Below are 14,260 nucleotides of genomic sequence, written 5' to 3' on the forward strand. Positions count from 1 at the left end.
ACAGAGGCCCCCCACATGTATTGGCGGTGAATCAAGATGAAATAACAAACGTAGTATGAAAATAGGTTTAGCAAATTTGAGGTCCACTTACTACATAGCAGAAGACAGAAAGGACACTTTCATGGTCAGCTAAAAAACTCTATCAAAACACCATCCAGAAATTACTTTAAAACTCTGGCATTAACTCATAACACCAGAGTGGCAATTCCTGTTCACAAGAGCTTTCCAGACACAGTAACGAAACTACAGCTGTGAACTGGAACAAAAATGCAAAAACAAACATGGACAAGAGTCCAACTTATCTAGTAGTTGTCTAGGAGCAGGAACAAGCACAGAGAGGCTTCTGATAACATTGTTGACCGGCAAGCAACTAACAGAGCAGCAAGGTTATATAGCGACTCCCACATCTTGATGGGAACAGGTGAACAGAGAAGATGAAGACACCAGTTCAATTCCACCAGTAGCCACCGGGGGAGCCCAGAATCCAAATTCACAACAGAGGGGGCACCGAACCCTCACAAGAACCACCAGGGCGATCCGGATGAGCCCTATGAAAGGCACGAACCAAATCAGAGGCGTGAACATCAGAAGCAGTTACCCAAGAATTATCTTCTTGACCATAACCCTTCCACTTAACCAGATATTGTAGTCTCCGTCTGGAAATACGGGAGTCCAAGATTTTCTCCACAACATACTCCAATTCACCCTCAACCAGCACAGGAGCAGGAGGCTCGGTAGAAGGAACAACCGGCACCTCATACCTCCGCAACAACGACCGATGGAAGACATTATGGATAGCGAAAGATGCCGGAAGGTCTAAACGAAAGGATACAGGGTTAAGAATCTCCAAAATCCTATAAGGACCGATGAACCGAGGCTTAAACTTAGGAGAAGAAACCCTCATAGGGACAAAATGGGAAGACAACCACACCAAGTCCCCAACACGAAGACGAGGACCAACACGACGACGGCGGTTGGCAAAATGCTGAGTCTTCTCCTGGGACAACTTCAAATTGTCCACCACCTGTCCCCAAATCCGATGCAACCTATCCACCATAGTATCCACTCCAGGACAATCCGAAGACTCCACCTGACCGGAAGAGAAACGAGGGTGAAACCCCGAATTGCAAAAGAAAGGAGAAACCAAAGTGGCAGAACTAGCCCGATTATTGAGGGTAAACTCTGCCAACGGCAAAAAGGCAACCCAGTCATCCTGATCCGCAGACACAAAACACCTCAAATAAGTCTCCAAGGTCTGATTAGTTCGCTCCGTCTGGCCATTAGTCTGAGGATGGAACGCAGACGAAAAAGACAAATCAATGCCCATCCTAGCACAGAATGCCCGCCAAAATCTAGACACGAACTGGGTCCCCCTGTCAGAAACGATATTTTCCGGAATACCATGCAAGCGAACCACATTTTGAAAAAACAGAGGAACCAATTCAGATGAGGAAGGCAACTTAGGCAAAGGTACCAAATGAACCATCTTTGAAAAACGGTCACACACCACCCAGATGACAGACATTTTCTGAGAAGCAGGGAGATCAGAAATAAAATCCATAGAGATGTGAGTCCAAGGCCTCTTCGGAATAGGCAAAGATAACAACAATCCGCTAGCCCGAGAACAACAAGGCTTGGCCCGAGCACAAACATCACAAGACTGCACAAAAACTCGTACGTCTCGAGACAGGGAAGGCCACCAGAAGGACCTAGCCACCAAATCCCTAGTACCAAAGATTCCAGGATGACCTGCCAACGCAGAAGAATGAACCTCCGAGATGACTCTACTGGTCCAATCATCAGGAACAAACAGTCTACCAGGCGGGCAACGATCAGGTCTATCCGCCTGAAACTCCTGCAAAGCCCGTCGCAGGTCTGGGGAAACAGCAGATAATATCACCCCATCCTTAAGGATACCTGTAGGTTCAGAATCACCAGGGGAATCAGGCTCAAAACTCCTAGAAAGGGCATCTGCCTTCACATTTTTAGAACCTGGTAGGTATGAGACCACAAAATTAAACCGAGAGAAAAACAACGACCAGCGCGCCTGTCTAGGATTCAGGCGCTTGGCAGACTCAAGATAAATCAGATTCTTGTGATCGGTCAATACCACCACCTGATGTCTAGCCCCCTCAAGCCAATGACGCCACTCCTCAAAAGCCCACTTACATAGCCAAAAGCTCCCGATTACCAATATCATAGTTTCGCTCGGCGGGCGAAAATTTTTGAGAAAAGAACGCACAAGGTCTCATCACGGAGCAGTCGGAACTTTTCTGCGACAAAACCGCCCCAGCTCCGATCTCGGAAGCGTCGACCTCAACCTGAAAAGGAAGAGCAACATCAGGCTGACGCAACACAGGGGCAGAAGAAAAGCGGCGCTTAAGCTCCCGAAAGGCCTCCACAGCAGCAGGGGACCAATCAGCAACATCAGCACCCTTTTTAGTCAAATCAGTCAAAGGTTTAGCAACATCCGAAAAACCAGTTATAAATCGACGATAAAAATTAGCAAATCCCAAGAATTTTTGAAGGCTCTTAAGAGAAGTAGGTTGCGTCCAATCACAAATAGCCCGAACCTTGACAGGATCCATCTCAATGGAAGAAGGGGAAAAAATGTACCCCAAAAAAGAAATCTTTTGAACCCCAAAAATGCACTTAGAACCCTTCACACACAAGGAATTAGCCCGCAAAACCTGAAAAACCCTCCTGACTTGTTGGACATGAGAGTCCCAGTCATCCGAAAAAATCAAAATATCATCCAGATACACAATCATAAATTTATCCAAATATTCACGGAAAATGTTATGCATTAAGGACTGAAAGACTGAAGGGGCATTTGAAAGACCAAAAGGCATTACTAAATACTCAAAATGGCCCTCGAGCGTATTAAATGCGGTTTTCCACTCATCCCCCTGCTTAATTCGCACCAAATTATACGCCCCACGAAGATCAATCTTAGAGAACCACTTAGCCCCCTTTATTCGAGCAAACAAATCAGTCAGCAGTGGCAAAGGATACTGATATTTGACTGTAATTTTATTCAAGAGTCGATAATCAATACACGGCCTCAAAGAGCCATCTTTTTTAGACACAAAGAAAAAACCGGCTCCTAAGCGAGATGAAGAAGGACGAATATGTCCCTTTTTCAGGGACTCCTTAATATACTCTCGCATAGCAACATGTTCAGGTACGGATAAATTGAACAAACGACCCTTTGGAAATTTACTGCCTGGAATCAGATCTATGGTACAATCGCAATCTCTGTGAGGAGGGAGTGAACCAAGCTTAGGCTCCTCAAAAACATCACGATAATCAGACAAAAATGCCGGAATCTCAGAGGGAATAGATGATGAAATGGAAACCAAAGGTACGTCCCCATGAGCCCCCTGACATCCCCAGCTTAACACAGACATTGCTTTCCAGTCAAGGACTGGATTATGAGATTGTAACCATGGCAATCCGAGCACCAAAACATCATGTAGATTGTACAACACAAGGAAGCGAATCACCTCCTGATGATCTGGAGTCATACGCATAGTCACTTGTGTCCAGTACTGTGGCTTATTACTAGCCAATGGCGTAGAATCAATACCCTTCAGAGGTATAGGGACTTCCAGAGGCTCTAGATTAAACCCACAGTGCCTGGCAAAGAACCAATCCATAAGACTCAAAGCGGCGCCAGAGTCGACATAGGCGTCCGCGGTAATTGACGATAATGAACAAATCAAGGTCACAGATAGAATAAACTTAGACTGTAAAGTGCCAATTGAAACAGACTTATCAACCTTCTTTGTGCGTCTAGAGCATGCTGATATAACATGAGTTGAATCACCACAATAGAAGCACAACCCATTTTTTCGCCTAAAATTCTGCCGTTCGCTTCTGGACAGAATTCTATCACATTGCATATTCTCTGGCGCCTTCTCAGAAGACACCGCCAAATGGTGCACAGGTTTACGCTCCCGCAAACGCCGATCAATCTGAATAGCCATTGTCATGGACTCATTCAGACCTGTAGGCGCAGGGAACCCCACCATAACATCCTTAATGGCATCAGAGAGACCCTCTCTGAAATTCGCCGCCAAAGCGCACTCATTCCACTGAGTAAGCACAGACCATTTACGAAATTTTTGGCAGTATATTTCAGCTTCATCTTGCCCTTGAGACAGGGCCATCAAGGCTTTTTCAGCCTGAATCTCTAAATTAGGTTCCTCATAAAGCAACCCCAAAGCCAGAAAAAACGCATCCACATTGAGCAACGCAGGATCCCCTGGTGCCAATGCAAATGCCCAATCTTGAGGGTCACCTCGCAGCAAGGAAATTACAATCTTAACCTGCTGTGCGGGATCTCCAGCAGAGCGAGGTCTCAGAGAAAAAAATAATTTACAATTATATTTGAAATTCAAAAAACGAGATCTATCTCCGGAGAAAAACTCTGGTATAGGAATTCTAGGTTCAGATATAGGAGCATGTATAACAAAATCCTGTAAATCTTGAACTTTTGTGGCAAGATTATTCAAACCTGTAGCCAAACTCTGAGGATCCATTTTAAGCAGGTGAGATCAGAGCCATTCAAGGGTTAGAAGGAGAGGGAGACAAAGACTGCAATTAGAGCTGAAATGCACCTGATTCAACTATAGAGCAAGCACCAAGGAAAAAAAAAAAAATTTGCAGACTTCTTTTTCTCTCCTTTCTTCTGCCAACAGTTTTAACACTAGTCCGGCCATACTGTCATGGTTCCCAATGGCAGGGGAACGTCAGGACACATAAATAACGGACGAGCTCTTGGGTGATGGAATCTCGAGCTGACCGTGAGCTAAACCTACCACACAACTAATAGTGGCCGGGGGGCGTGCCTAAGTTTTATCCCTAGACGTCTCTCGCCAGCCGGAGGACTAACTAACCCTAGTAGAGGAAAAAACAGACCTGGCTTACCTCTAGGGAAATTCCCCCAAAAAGGAGACAGAAGCCCCCCACATATATTGACGGTGAGTTCAGAGGAAAAGACATACGCAGTATGAAGGTAGGTTCAGCAAAGCGAGGTCCGCTTACTAGATAGTAGAAAGATACAAAAGGGAACTGCACGGTCAGCTGAAAACCCTTTTAAAATACCATCCTGAAATTACTTTAAGACTCATGTGTCAACTCATGACACCGGAGTGGTAATTTCAGCCCACAAGAGCTTCCAGCTACAGAGAATGATATAACTGTAAACTGGAATAAAAAATGCAAACAAACTTAGGACTAAGAGTCCAACTTAGCTGATCAGTAGTCTAGGAGCAGGAACATGCAACAGAAAGGCTCTGGTTACATTGATGGCCGGCAAGGCAATGACTGAAGAGCAGGAATAAATAGGAACTCCCCACTGCTGATGAAAACAGGTGAACTGAGAAAGAAAACACACCCGAGTCACCAGTACCACTAGCCACCACCAGAAGGAGCCCAAAAGCAGATTCACAACAGGGGTTCTTGAAATCTCAGAGTGGATATTTTGTAAGGGTTTTTTACTGACCGCATAGATTCCATTTTTCTATTTTCTGCTATCTAGTATTAGTGGGCCTCATTTGCTGAATCTGCTTTCACCCCTGTGTATGTGCCTTCCTCTTACCTCACCGTTATTATTTGTTGGGGGCTTCTATATCTTTGGGGATTATTTCTCTGGAGGCAAGAGAGGTCTTTCTTTCTCTCTAGGGGTAGTTAGTTCCTCAGGCTGGCTCGAGACGTCTAGGATTTTTAGGCACATTCACCGGCTACTTCTAGTGTGTTTGGATAGGTTCAGATTTGCGGTCAGTCCAGTTTGCCACCTCCCTAGAGCTTGCCCTATGTTTGTTACTTAGCTGGAGTAATTTGTGATCCTCAACCACTAAGGATCATAACAGTATAGCAGGCCAAAAAGTGTTTAATGCATCGCAGAAGTGGGATAAATAGAAGACCTGAGTACATTTTTTTTTTCTCCTCCCGCTTTTCCTTTGCTGCAGTCTGTTTAGCTTCTTTCATCCCCTTGAACTCTGGGTGGTTTTGAGCTCAGCTGCAGACATGAATGTTCAGACTCTGACTTCTAGTGTGGATCATCTTACTGCACGGGTGCAAAGTATTCAGGATTTTGTTATTCATAGCCCTATGTCAGAACCAAAGATACCCATTCCTGAGTTGTTTTCTGGAGATAGATCTAGGTTTCTAAATTTTAAGAATAATTGTAAGTTATTTCTATCTCTGAGACCTCGTTCCTCTGGTGATTCCGCTCAGCAAGTTAAAATTGTTATCTCCTTGTTGCGTGGCGACCCTCAAGATTGGGCTTTCTCTCTGGCGCCAGGAGTTCCTGCATTGCTTAATGTAGATGCATTTTTTCTGGCTCTTGGACTGCTTTATGTGGAGCCTAATCTTGAGAATCAGGCAGAAAAAGCATTGCTGGCTATCTCTCAAGGTCAGGATGAAGCAGAGGTGTATTGTCAAAAATTTCGGAAATGGTCGGTGCTTACTCAATGGAATGAGTGTGCCCTGGCTGCAAATTTCAGAGAAGGTCTTTCTGAGGCCGTTAAGAATGTTATGGTGGGGTTTCCCACCCCTACAAGTCTGAGTGATTCTATGGCTTTAGCCATTCAGGTTGATCGGCGTTTGCGGGAGCGCAAATCTGCTCATCCTTTGGCGGTATTTTCTGGACAGAGACCTGAGTCTATGCAATGTGTCCGAACTCTGACCAGAATTGAGCGACAAAGTCATAGACGTCAAAATGGGTTGTGCTTTTACTGTGGTGATTCTACTCATGTTATCTCAGCATGCTCTAAACGCTTAAAAAAAATCGCTAAACCTGTCACCATTGGTACTATACAGCCTAAATTTATTTTGTCTGTTACTTTGATTTGTTCTTTGTCGTCCTACCCGGTTATGGCTTTTGTGGATTCGGGTGCTGCCCTGAATCTGATGGATTTGTCGTTTGCCAGGCGCTGTGGTTTTGTCCTGGAGCCTTTGGAATTTCCTATTCCTCTGAGGGGAATTGATGCTACGCCATTGGCTGAGAATAAGCCCCAGTATTGGACGCAAATGACCATGTGCATGACTCCCGTACATCAGGAGATGATTCGCTTTCTTGTTCTGCATAATTTGCATGATGTTGTCGTTTTGGGTCTGCCATGGCTGCAAGCTCATAATCCAGTTTTAAATTGGAAGCTATGTCTGTGTCAAGTTGGGGTTGTCAGGGAATTCATGGCGATACTCCGTTGGGGTCTATTGCTTCTTCCACTCCTTCTGAGGTCCCTGAGTTTTTGTCTGACTACCAGGATGTATTTGATGAGCCCAGGTCCAGTGCCCTGCCCCCTCATAGGGATTGTGACTGTGCTATAAATTTAATTCCTGGTAGTAAATTCCCTAAGGGACGACTTTTTAATTTGTCTATACCAGAGCATGCCGCAATGCAGAGTTATATAAAGGAGTCTTTGGAGAAGGGACATATTCGCCCATCCTCTTCCCCTCTTGGTGCAGGATTTTTTTTTGTGGCCAAGAAGGACGGTTCTTTGAGACCTTGTATAGATTATCGTCTTCTGAATAAAATTACAGTCAAATTTCAGTATCCTTTGCCACTATTGTCTGATTTGTTTGCTCGGATTAAGGGTGCCAGTTGGTTCACCAAGATAGATCTCCGTGGTGCATATAACCTTGTGCGTATTAAGCAGGGAGATGAATGGAAAACAGCATTTAATACGCCCGAAGGCCATTTTGAGTACTTAGTGATGCCTTTTGGACTCTCTAATGCTCCTTCTGTGTTTCAGTCCTTCATGCATGACATCTTCCGAGAATATCTGGATAAATTTATGATTGTTTATCTGGATGACATTTTGGTCTTTTCTGATGATAGGGAGTCCCATGTGAAGCAGGTCAGGATGGTGTTTCAGGTCCTGCATGCTAATGCTTTATTTGTGAAGGGCTCAAAATGCCTCTTCGGAGTACAGAAGGTCTCCTTTTTGGGTTTTATTTTTTCTCCTTCTACTGTGGAGATGGACCCAGTCAAGGTCCAGGCTATTCATGACTGGACTCAGCCCACGTCTGTTAAGAGTCTTCAGAAGTTCTTGGGTTTAACTAATTTTTACCGTCGTTTCATCGCTAATTTTTCTAGCGTGGTTAAACCTTTGACGGATTTGACCAAGAAGGGTTCTGATGTGACTAATTGGTCTCCTGCGGCCGTGGAGGCCTTTCGGGAGCTGAAGCACCGGTTTTCTTCAGCTCCAGTCTTATGTCAGCCAGATGTCTCTCTCCCCTTCCAGGTCGAGGTTGATGCTTCTGAGATTGGAGCAGGGGCTGTTTTGTCGCAGAGAAGCTCTGATGGCTCTGTGATGAAGCCATGTGCTTTCTTTTCAAGAAAGTTTTCGCCTGCCGAGTGGAATTATGATGTTGGTAATCGGGAGTTGTTGGCTATGAAGTGGGCATTTGAGGAGTGGCGACTGTTGTGATTTTGCTTTTTGCTCCCTCTAGTGGTCATTAGTGATTTGACTCTGGAGCTTCTGTCTTTTCCTATATCCTCACCTGGGCCGTTAGTTCAGGGGCGTTGCTATTTAAGCTCCCTGAACCTTCAGTTCAATGCCTGGCATCGTTGAAATCAGAGCTAATCTGTTGTGCTCTTGTCCTATTATCCTGGTTCCTGTATTTCAAGCTAAGTCTGCTTCCTTGCTTTTTGCTTTTGTTTTGTTTGGTATTTTTGCCCAGCTTGTTCCAATCTGTATCCTGATCTTTGCTGGAAGCTCTAGGGGGCTGGTGTTCTCCCCCCGGACCGTTAGACGGTTCGGGGGTTCTTGAATCTCCAGCGTGGATTTTTATAGGGTTTTTGTTGACCAGATAAGTTATCTTGCTATATTCTGCTATTAGTAAGCTGGCCTCTCTTTGCTGAACCTGGTTCATTTCTGTGTTTGTCATTTCCTCTTACCTCACCGTTATTATTTGTGGGGGGCTTGTATCTTGCTTTGGGGTCCCTTTCTCTGGAGGCAAGAGAGGTCTTTGTTTTCTTCTCCTAGGGGTAGTTAGATTCTCCGGCTGGCGCGAGTCATCTAGCGATCACCGTAGGCATGATCCCCGGCTACTTCTAGTGTTGGCGTTAGGAGTAGCTATTTGGTCAACCCAGTTACCACAGCCCTATGAGCTGGATTTTTGAATCTCAAAGACTTACACGTTCCTCTGAGACCCTGTCCACTGGGGTCATAACAGTATGCCAGGCCAGTATTAAATGTTTAATGCATTGCAGAAGTGGGATTATAAGAAAGAAAATTTTGAGTTTTTTTTTTCCCTCTCTCATTTTTTTTTTTTTTTTTCTTTTCCCCTTTACCTCAGAGTGGCTTAAGCTTGCTGCAGACATGAATGTCCAGACCTTGATTACAAGTGTGGACCAGCTTGCCGCTCGTGTGCAGGGTATACAAGATTATGTTACCAGAAATCCTAGGTCTGAACCCAAGATTCCGATTCCTGAACTGTTTTCAGGAGACCGATTTAAGTTTAGGAATTTCAGGAATAATTGTAAATTGTTTTTGTCCCTGAAACCTTGTTCGTCTGGAGACTCTGCTCAACAAGTAAAAATTGTTATTTCATTCTTACGGGGTGACCCTCAAGATTGGGCTTTTTCGTTGGCGCCAGGAGATCCGGCATTGGCTGATATTGATGCGTTTTTTCTGGCGCTCGGTTTACTTTATGAGGAACCCAATCTTGAGATTCAGGCAGAGAAAGCCTTGCTGGCTATGTCTCAGGGCCAGGACGAGGCTGAGGTGTATTGCCAAAAATTTCGGAAATGGTCCGTGCTGACACATTGGAACGAGTGTGCACTGGCCGCTAATTTTAGAAATGGCCTTTCTGAGGCCATTAAGAATGTTATGGTGGGTTTTCCCATTCCCACAGGTCTGAATGATACCATGTCCCTGGCTATTCAAATTGACCGGCGGTTGCGGGAGCGCAAAACCGCAAATTCCCTCATGTTGTTGTCTGAACAGACACCTGATGTGATGCAATGTGATAGAAAAACCGCAAATTCCCTCATGGTGTTGTCTGAACGGACACCTGATTTGATGCAATGTGATAGAATCCTGACTAGAAATGAGAGGAAAATTCATAGACGCCGGAATGGCTTGTGCTACTACTGTGGTGATTCTACACATGTTATCTCAGCATGCTCTAAACGTATATCTAAGGTTGTTAGTCCTGTCACCGTTGGTAATTTGCATCCTAAGTTTATTCTGTCTGTAACTTTGATTTGCTCACTGTCATCTTATCCTGTCATGGCGTTTGTAGATTCAGGTGCTGCCCTGAGTCTTATGGATCTCTCATTTGCTAAGCGCTGTGGTTTTATTCTTGAACCATTAGAAAATCCTATCCCTCTTAGGGGTATTGATGCTACGCCATTAGCAGAAAATAAACCGCAGTATTGGACACAGGTTACCATGTGCATGACTCCTGAACACCGCGAGGTGATACGTTTTCTCGTTCTACATAAAATGCATGATTTGGTTGTTTTGGGGCTGCCATGGTTACAGACCCATAATCCAGTCCTTGACTGGAAGGCTATGTCAGTGTCTAGTTGGGGCTGTCGTGGTATTCATGAGGATTCCCTGCCTGTGTCTATTGCTTCTTCTACGCCTTCGGAAGTTCCGGAGTATTTGTCTGATTATCAGGATGTCTTTAGCGAGTCCAGGTCCAGTGCATTGCCTCCTCATAGGGAATGTGACTGTGCAATAGATTTGATTCCAGGCAGTAAATTTCCTAAGGGAAGACTGTTTAATCTGTCGATACCTGAACATACCGCTATGCGTTCATATATCAAGGAGTCTCTGGAGAAAGGACACATCCGTCCGTCTTCTTCCCCTCTTGGTGCGGGATTCTTTTTTGTGGCTAAAAAGGACGGATCTTAGAGGCCTTGTATTGACTATCGGCTTTTAAATAAGATCACTGTCAAATTTCAGTATCCTTTGCCGCTGTTGTCTGACTTGTTTGCCCGGATTAAAGGTGCCAAGTGGTTTACCAAGATAGACCTTCGTGGTGCGTACAACCTTGTGCGCATTAAGCAAGGGGATGAATGGAAAACCGCATTCAATACGCCCGAAGGTCATTTTGAGTACTTGGTGATGCCTTTTGGGCTCTCTAATGCCCCTTCAGTTTTTCAGTCCTTTATGCATGACATTTTCCGGAACTATCTGGATAAATTTTTGATCGTTTATCTGGATGATATTCTGGTTTTTTCTGATAATTGGGACTCGCATGTGGAGCAGGTCAGGATGGTCTTTAAAATTTTGCGTGAAAATTCTTTGTTTGTCAAGGGCTCAAAGTGTCTTTTTGGTGCACAGAAGGTTCCCTTTTGGGGTTCATTTTTTCCCCTTCTGCTGTGGAGATGGACCCAGTCAAGGTCCGAGCTATTCTTGATTGGACTCAGCCCTCGTCAGTTAAGAGTCTTCAGAAGTTCTTGGGTTTCGCTAACTTCTACCGTCGTTTTATCGCTAACTTTTCTAGCATTGTGAAACCTTTGACGGATATGACCAAGAAGGGCTCCGATGTGGTTAATTGGGCTCCTGCTGCCGTGGAGGCTTTCCAGGAGTTGAAACGTCGGTTTACTTCGGCGCCTGTTTTGTGCCAGCCTGATGTCTCGCTTCCCTTTCAGGTTGAGGTGGATGCTTCAGAGATTGGAGCAGGGGCCGTTTTGTCGCAGAGAGGCCCTGGTTGCTCTGTTATGAGACCTTGCGCCTTTTTCTCTAGGAAGTTTTCGCCTGCGGAGCGAAATTATGATGTGGGCAATCGGGAGTTGTTGGCCATGAAATGGGCATTTGAGGAGTGGCGTCATTGGCTCGAGGGTGCTAAGCATCGTGTGGTGGTCTTGACTGATCACAAAAATCTGATGTATCTCGAGTCTGCTAAACGCCTGAATCCTAGACAGGCCCGCTGGTCATTGTTTTTCTCCCGTTTTGACTTTGTTGTCTCGTATTTACCAGGTTCAAAAAATGTGAAGGCCGATGCTCTTTCCAGGAGCTTTGTGCCTGATGCTCCTGGAGTCGCTGAACCTGTTGGTATTCTTAAGGATGGTATTATCTTGTCAGCTATTTCTCCAGATCTGCGACGTGTGTTGCAGAGATTTCAGGCTGATAGGCCTGATTCTTGTCCACCTGACAGACTGTTTGTGTCTGATAAGTGGACCAGCAGAGTCATTTCCGAGGTTCATTCCTCGGTGTTGGCAGGTCACCCAGGAATTTTTGGCACCAGAGATCTGGTGGCCAGATCCTTTTGGTGGCCTTCCTTGTCTAGGGATGTGCGGTCATTTGTACAGTCCTGTGGGACTTGTGCTCGAGCTAAGCCTTGCTGTTCTCGTGCCAGCGGGTTGCTCTTGCCCTTGCCTGTCCCTAACAGACCTTGGACACATATCTCCATGGATTTCATTTCTGATCTTCCGGTGTCTCAAGGCATGTCTGTTATCTGGGTGATATGTGATCGCTTCTCCAAGATGGTCCATTTCGTTCCTTTGCCTAAGCTGCCTTCCTCTTCCGATCTGGTTCCTGTGTTTTTCCAGAACGTGGTTCGTTTGCACGGCATCCCTGAGAATATTGTGTCAGACAGAGGATCCCAGTTCGTTTCCAGATTCTGGCGATCCTTTTGTAGTAGGATGGGCATTGACTTGTCGTTTTCGTCTGCTTTCCATCCTCAGACTAATGGACAGACGGAGCGAACTAATCAGACTTTGGAGGCTTATTTGAGGTGTTTTGTCTCTGCTGATCAGGACAATTGGGTGACCTTCTTGCCGTTGGCTGAGTTTGCCCTTAATAATCGGGCTAGTTCCGCCACCTTGGTTTCGCCGTTTTTCTGCAACTCTGGTTTCCACCCTCGTTTTTCTTCGGGTCATGTGGAACCTTCTGACTGACCTGGGGTGGATTCTGTGGTGGATAGGTTGCAGCGGATCTGGAATCTTGTGGTGGACAACTTGAAGTTGTCACAGGAGAGGGCTCAGCGCTTTGCCAACCGCCGCCGCGGTGTGGGTCCCCGACTACGTGTTGGGGATTTGGTGTGGCTTTCTTCCCACTTTGTTCCTATGAAGGTTTCCTCTCCCAAATTTAAACCTCGTTTTATTGGTCCTTACAAGATATTGGAAATCCTTAATCCTGTATCCTTTCGCCTGGATCTTCCTGTGTCGTTTGCTATCCACAACGTGTTTCATAGGTCCTTGTTGCGGCGGTACGTTGTGCCTGTGGTTCCTTCTGCTGAGCCTCCTGCTCCAGTGTTGGTTGAGGGCGAGTTGGAGTACGTGGTGGAGAAGATCTTGGATTCTCGTCTCTCCAGGCGGAGGCTTCAGTACCTGGTCAAGTGGAAGGGCTATGGTCAGGAAGATAATTCCTGGGTGGTCGCCTCTGATGTTCATGCGGCCGATTTAGTTCGTGCCTTTCACGCCGCTCGTCCTGATCGCCCTGGTGGTCGTGGTGAGGGTTCGGTGACCCCTCACTAAGGGGGGGGTACTGTTGTGATTTTGCTTTTTGCTCCCTCTAGTGGTCATTAGTGATTTGACTCTGGAGTTTCTGTCTTTTCCTATATCCTCACCTGGGTCGTTAGTTCAGGGGCGTTGCTATTTAAGCTCCCTGGACCTTCAGTTCAATGCCTGGCATCGTTGAAATCAGAGCTAATCTGTTGTGCTCTTGTCCTATTATCCTGGTTCCTGTATTTCAAGCTAAGTCTGCTTCCTTGCTTTTTGCTTTTGTTTTGTTTGGTATTTTTGTCCAGCTTGTTCCAATCTGTATCCTGACCTTTGCTGGAAGCTCTAGGGGGCTGGTGTTCTCCCCCCGGACCGTTAGACGGTTCGGGGGTTCTTGAATCTCCAGCGTGGATTTTTATAGGGTTTTTGTTGACCAGATAAGTTATCTTGCTATATTCTGCTATTAGTAAGCTGGCCTCTCTTTGCTGAACCTGGTTCATTTCTGTGTTTGTCATTTCCTCTTACCTCACCGTTATTATTTGTGGGGGGCTTGTATCTTGCTTTGGGGTCCCTTTCTCTGGAGGCAAGAGAGATCTTTGTTTTCTTCTCCTAGGGGTAGTTAGATTCTCCGGCTGGCGCGAGTCATCTAGCGATCACCGTAGGCATGATCCCCGGGTACTTCTAGTGTTGGCGTTAGGAGTAGCTATTTGGTCAACCCAGTTACCACAGCCCTATGAGCTGGATTTTTGAATCTCGCAGACTTACACGTTCCTCTGAGACCCTGTCCACTGGGGTCATAACAGGCGACATTGGCTCGAAGGAGCTAAACATCGTGTGGTGGTCTTGACT

Source organism: Ranitomeya variabilis, chromosome 8, assembly GCF_051348905.1.
Source record: "Ranitomeya variabilis isolate aRanVar5 chromosome 8, aRanVar5.hap1, whole genome shotgun sequence".
NCBI lineage: Eukaryota > Metazoa > Chordata > Amphibia > Anura > Dendrobatidae > Ranitomeya > Ranitomeya variabilis.